Below are 7142 nucleotides of genomic sequence, written 5' to 3'. Positions count from 1 at the left end.
GTACATTTTCTGTTGTCTAAGTGTTTGTTTAAAAAAATACAAAGATGTTGGTTTTTCATTATCAATAGCTCCAAAATGTTTAGATTTCCACAAATCTCGTGGTATTTACTTCAGGCATTAATTAGGACAGCAAAGGAGGAAGGAGGGGGCCTGGCGTAAATCGCTTCGGGGTAATAATGGGGGGGGGGGGGTAAATTTATAGGCTTAAAACTTTAAAATAAAACCAAAGGGGTCCGCCAATGGCCCCTGAATAAATGTGTGCTCGCACTGGCAGGATTCAAAGTGCTTTACATGGTATCTACTGTCTGGATCACCGGGTTGTTTAATCATAGCTCAACCAAAACGTTTTTTCAGACACTAGGGAGCGTAATAAGCCAATGGACGCTAACGGTGCAGTTTCATGAAAGTTATTTATATTATCAACTGACAATACATACTTACCCTTGGAGGACTCTAACAAAATGCAACCCATAATTTATAAAAAGGGTTCACTTAAATAATAGGCCACAATAATATTGTATTTTGATGTTTAAAATGATCAAAACGCCACCCTTTTTTAATCAGAGGCTCTGGGGTCTCCCTGCAAAGTTTTAGGATAAATAACATCTGATTTCATACGAAGCATTCTAGGTTTTGCACAGTCAAGATTGGCACAAAGTAAATCTTCTCCTTTGTTTAATACAGTCAACATCCTTGCTCGGACTGCTGCCTCCGTGACCCGGCTCCAGAAAGAGAGAAAGAAAATGGATGACTGCAATACTGTTGACAAAAATTTAATTTACAGAGGAGGAAAAGGACAGTATTTCTGTAATGTACAACAACAGGGCTAAAATTCTGCCAAAAGCACTGTTACAATACATCCATCTTATAAGATCTGGTACAGTTTTACTGTGTGCACCATGCAACATCTGTCACCTAGGGCCATCCACTGACCTCTGACACAACCACACCATGTTCAAAAGAAAGCTGATCAGTTTTTTTTTATAAAAGTGTTGTGAAATTTTATAAATTAAGATATAACAGATGGAGATTCTGCTTTACAGTAGATGCTAAATTACCACAATATCATCCCTCAAAATTAAGTATTCTGAAGAGTTGGTGCTGTTTGTCCCTCTGTATTTCACTTTGTTGGGAAATAGCCTGCTCAAATCCAACCTTTAGACACAGAAAGACAACTTGATGTCAGGCACGTTTATCACATTCAAATGTGTGGTAAGTCACCTGTTTTGGTGCTGCAACTCATACACGGCATGTATACACAAGCAGTTAGGTGATGTTTGTTAGCAAAGCTTTTAACAACATCGAGGACTACTATTTAAACATCACTGCTGGTACAGGAGGTGTATGCGCTGCCCCCCTCAATAATAGAACGGTTGCATTACAACAGAAGTAATTCATAAAAAGGGTTAAATCTAGTAATGGGCCGCAATAATGACAAATATTTTCCATCCACAAAATGTTTTAATTGGAACATTGTGAGCAAACATTTATAACAAATAAAACATTTGTTATAAAAGTGGCTCTTGCAGTCAAAAACAGAGTGACCTGCTTAACTGTAAGAAGCAGCAGAAACGTCTATCAACACAGTCCAGTCACTAATTCCATTTTTTTACTTCAAAATTTGTTTGTGTCTTCACAAACAAATTTTGAAGTAAAAAATGGATATAGTTTCAAAAATAAAATTTAAAATAAAATTAACTTCCAATATTAGGTTCATAAAAAAATATTACACGAAAAAAAAAGTTATGACAAATCTGGGAATGTCTGCCTAGCCAACTGCAAGGCCTCCAAACAGATGTCCATTCCAAAACAGTCACTGTCCCTCAGAGGGTCGATTCTTTCCTGAAGGAACATGGAAACCTGTCTTCTGATAACTTCTGGTGTGTCTGGAACGATCACAGTGTCGTCTGTGTCCAGCGGGGTTGGTCCTTCCCAGTCAACCCCATAACGTTCTTCATCAAACTACAAAACACAACAGCAGTAATAAAATAATAATAAAAGATGATACTAGTGCAAACATATTTACTTGTTATGGTATGATAATTAATCCAAACCTGCTTGCAGGAAGGGTCAGGTATTGAGGTGTTTGCCAGTAATTGACCCCTAATCCACAATTGTTGAGGTGATCTGCCTTGCTCTGTGGATAGTGAATGTCTGTCCCAAGCCACAGAAAACAGTTCTAAATGCCGGTTTAACCTGGGCAGCATTACAAAATTAATGCAGGCCAAATCCAGTTCATTATCAGAATTCAAAGCTGCAGTGTCAGCCAGATACTCCAGTGCATAACGGTAGTTCACGGTGACAACACACCAAACATCTCTCCACAGCCTCTCAATTCTTTGGTTATGGACACTGCGCCACGTTATAAAGCTTCTTCTTTCTATAAAGAGTAAAGTATAATCAGGTGTAATGTTCTACAACAACATGATATTGTGTTATATACATAAATAAAACTATGACATGATGCTAAAGAACATACCTCCTCCTCGTTCAGGATGTTCTAACATATATCGAGCTACTTTAACATTTTCTCCTTCTTTGTCACTTCGTACTCTGACGGGCAAGCCAAACTTCTGTACAGCTCCCAGGAAGGCTCGAGGAACTGTGGTAGCTCCGTTGTTACTGCTGGCAGTGAGGAACATTATCTTTCGGCTGTATCCGTCTATGCCACCATGAATCACAATTCGCTACCTTCAGAAAGGAAAACAAAGACTGTTGTGACAAATCTAGTTCAGGGGTTAAAGCAAAAATAATTAATTTGACAGAAAACATTTTCTAGTCAGCCCATATATTCCCAGGCCGTGGACATCATCATGCCACCTTATTAACCTCATTTGCTGATTGTGCAAAGTCCACTTTAACCAAATCTGGTAGTTCCATTGACAATTCCTGTATCTCTCCCACCTTCCAGCTTCAGAGCCTTGGTGCCATCCTGGCGCCCTCTCCATAATCTTCTTCACTTTCCACATCCATAACATCATCTGGTTAACTTTCATATTTGCAGCATCAAGCAAGTTCTTCCTTCGCACTTCTGCCAAACTGGTCCACAGTCCACTCACCTTTCCACTTTACAATTTCAAATCCCTTTCCTCCAATTGCTCACCAATTAATTATCACAACTCATGAGTTTATAAAAAGGCATTATCTTTTTTGAAGTTTATAATTTTAAAAAAGATAATGCCTACGCTGACTGCAGCTCTACCTTCTTTGTTACAGAAAAGTGCAGGTGGAATATTCTTTATGATGTTTTTTTTTTTTACTTTTTTCGAATCAGACCCAGTCAAACCGGAACATCGTTTCACATTCCAACCCTTCTTCAAAAAAACAAAACAAAAACGTGTCATGCTAAATTAGCTGAGCTTGAGCGTTACTCTCTCAGTTTTAAATAAAACATAACAGTGAATGATGGAGAGATCCCTGGTGAGTCACCGCGTTTATCAGCTAAATAACTGGAAGTGAGGGAATAAACGCTGACAGGTGACATGGCCACAGGTGGAAATAACTCATTAACTGCAGGAACAGCGACAGACACGCTTACCGAGGGAAGTCGTTGTCAGCTGTTCTATCCACTGAACTTTCTGACCTGGTGGTTTGCATAAATCCAAAGAAAACTTTTGACCACCACTACTTTCATTCATACCATCTGTGGCCAGTTTGAGATGTTCTTCCAAAAGTGAAAATGATGAACACCAATAAAACTCAGACTGGCAGATGTCCGCTTTGTAAAGACACGCCCTACTCTTTTTCTGATCGGCTGATGTCCGGACTCTGCCAGATTTCATTGGCTGAGCACAGCTTCTGTTTAAAGGGGAAGTCCGGTCAACAAGGAAAAATCAGGGGATCATTAGCTATACCTAAAACTAATACGTTTGTGGTTATTTAATGAGTTTAGCGTTAATCAATAAGAAAAAAAAAACAAATTGTCGTCTGGATCACTGTGTATGGGGGCGGCCATTAATGGCCGCCTGACATCACACCCTGTGACGTGGATAAGCTATCAGGCTCCTCTCCTGTGGAACCAACTCCCTGTTTTGGTCCGTGAGGCAGACACCCTATCTACTTTTAAGACTAATCTTAAAACTTTCCTTTTTGACAAAGCTTATAACTAGAGTGGCTCATGTTACCCTGACCTACCTATGGGTAAGTGCTTCTATGGGCTTAGGCTACAGGAGGACATCAGGATCTATTTTTCTCACTCTATCGAGTTCTACTGTTCTTAAATTATGCATTGCTTGTCATAATTTCTGCTTATAACCTTTTGTTCTCTCTCTTTTTTTTCTTCATAGTAGGTACATCTGGTCTAGCGTTCTGTTAGCTGTGACATCATCCAGGGAAGACAGATCACCCGCTACTACCTTCTAATGTAGAATAGATTCCTGGATCAATGTGTGCTTCTGTGCTTGTTTGTCTGTCTTGTTGTGTCTCTGGTCTGTCTTCTGTAACCCCCAGGTTTTCCTTCCTGTTAATGGGTGGTTTTTCTTCCCACTGCCGCTTCATGCTTGCTCAGTATGAGGGATTGCTGCAAAGCCATTGACAATGCAGACGACTCTCCCTGTAGCTCTACGCTTCTCCAGGAGTTAATGCTGCTTGTCGGGACTTTGAAGCAATCAACTGGTTCCCTTATATAGGAAATGTTTGACCAATCTGTATAATATGATTGATTCTGACTTTGTAAAGTGCCTCGAGATGACATGTTTCATGAATTGGCGCTATATAAATAAAATTTAAAGAAATTGAATAAGCGGAGAGCCGACGGCAGTTCACCGCGCATTAGCAGCTGCGGGAGCTGTTGTACACAGCTGCGATCAACAACAATTATTTCGGATTTCCAGAGGACTTCACCATTGAAATTTGTGAGAGCTATTGTTGAAGCAACAATGCCCACGTGCATGGCAGTTGGATGTAACAATATATCGAGTAAAAGTGGAAAAAACATTAGTTTTTTCACCTTTCCGATTCATGACCACCATGGGCTGTTTTGCTGGATTACCAACGTGAAGAGGGAGGATTTGCCATCGTGATCTTGGCCAGAGAGAAAACACGTCATCTGTAGCCAACATTTGGATAAAGGATGTCTTCAAGATGACATGAGAGCGAGACTTTTTGGTAGGTTTTTCTTTTTTTATGATGTTGAATTTGCCGGAAAATTTGTGTACCGATCAGAGCGGCGGAGGGATACGACGAACTTGGAAAGAATGGTCACTGTTGTGAAGCCCACTTATTTTGTGTGACTTTGGTTTTATTTTTTCTATAGTCGCTTGGGGGTGGTGGGGGGGGGGGGGCAAGCTTTTTTCCTGTCATTCACTATATGCACGCGCCAACAACAAAAAAATCAACAACAAAAAAATGCCTGTTACCGTCAAATAAACAGCATATCGATTTAGGTTTTTTTTTTTTTTTTGTTTTTTTTTTTATAATGTTGCAGAGGCGGTAGCGTGAGTTTGGCGAGGCGGCCGACCTTCAAATATAAATTATTTTCCATAAACAGCTTACCGTATCAATTTGTGATTGCCGTCAATGTGCCACAGTGCTAGGGGTGATGGTACAGAGTAAACTATTCTCTGTATTATATTAATGCCAATGCCACGACAGATGGTGCCCACTGGATCCACCACCGTCATTGTTTCCATAACTCTGGATCTCTGGACTCTAGAAGACATTATTTAAACGTTGATTTAATACACCTTTGTAAAACAGGGTTATGTAATCATTCACACATTTAATGCAACACCCACCTTAGTCCTACACTATTAAGATATCCTAAGACGGTTTTTATTCCAGAATCAGGACACTCCTGGATAAAATTACACACCAATCTTTGGAGATCCTCATCACTGATGTTGCTGTAATTCATTCTGACAGAGAGATTGCTGTCGGCCATCCTTCTTCTTACAGTGCTGTAGCTAACACCTAACTGTTCCCCAAATTCACGGACTGTGAAATTGTACTCCAACAGGTACTTTAGTTGATCGTCTGAAATATCCCATGACGGCTGTCCTCGGCCACCAGATGTGATCAACGCAGGTCTAAACCCACCAGTGTGGTTATTTTTTTCACCTAAGAAGCAAAGTAGCGCCTTTACACTGTCCAAGATGTCATCGATATCAGTGATGTTGTAGATATCCTCATAGCGTTGCTCAAGGAAATCCAAATCAAATTGTGATGCATTAGCCTCAAAATTTTCAGATAATCATTGACATTGATTATAGAGGTACTGCATCAGTTGACGGCTGCGCTGGTCATCTTCAGAACTATAAAGAAAAATACAGGTATTGTTAATGTTGTTGAAAGAAGCACATCCAAAATAAAATCTAATAGTCATAGTGAAACCCTATCAAATTGCATGGTAAAATAAAGTAAATATCCACTTTGTTCTAGGATCATTGCTATTGTTGTGCATTTTTATTATTTTACATTTGTCAAGCGTTACATCAATTTATATATTTTTTTTCTCTGTTTTCACTAATCAATTTATGTATGGATTATTTTTTCAGTTAAATAGATAGTTTTAGTAAATAAATTGTCTATAAATAAGCATTTGGAACTTAGCAAAAATTCACTGCACATTTGAATTTAATTTTATCTCAATTATGGCTGTAACAAGGTTGTTTCAGCAAAACGCATATTCTGGAGTTTGTACCATTACTCTAGGTCAATCATCAAATTAATTGAAGAATAATTTAATCATTGATTAATCACGAGTACCCGCTTCATTCATTCATTCATTCATTCATTTATATATATATATATATATATATATATATATATATATATATATATATATATATATATATATATATATATATATATATATATATACACGTATATATATAATATAAACACACGTATATGTATAATATAAACACACGTATATGTATAATATGAATAACTTAAGGGCTTAAAACTTTTAAAATGTCAAATGTCATATACTTTTATGTTATGTTCTAAAACTATCAAGTACTGAGAAAGTCATGTGCTGAAATATTTTGCATTTTATTAATTTAAGTATATATATATATATATATATATATATATATATATATATATATATATATATATATATATATATATATATATATATATATATTAGGGCTGGGCAACGATTAAAATATTTAATCGCGATTAATCGCCCTGATTAATCG

General features: G+C 37.8%; 1 long non-coding RNA gene across 1 annotated transcript; it reads right to left on the bottom strand.

Annotated features, from left to right (window-relative positions):
* Positions 1-396: 396 nt before the first annotated feature.
* On the bottom strand, positions 397-6671 carry LOC118559326. The gene is made up of 5 exons (XR_004928780.1): positions 5736-6671; positions 5494-5649; positions 2480-2691; positions 2055-2380; positions 397-1962 (listed from the first exon to the last, which is right to left on the bottom strand). It is a non-coding gene; the product is annotated as an uncharacterized LOC118559326 (long non-coding RNA).
* Positions 6672-7142: the final 471 nt, after the last annotated feature.

The sequence above is a fragment of the Fundulus heteroclitus genome, unplaced genomic scaffold, assembly GCF_011125445.2.
Source record: "Fundulus heteroclitus isolate FHET01 unplaced genomic scaffold, MU-UCD_Fhet_4.1 scaffold_275, whole genome shotgun sequence".
NCBI classification, from domain to species: Eukaryota; Metazoa; Chordata; class Actinopteri; order Cyprinodontiformes; family Fundulidae; genus Fundulus; species Fundulus heteroclitus.
This window is presented reverse-complemented; position numbering and strand designations above follow the sequence as displayed.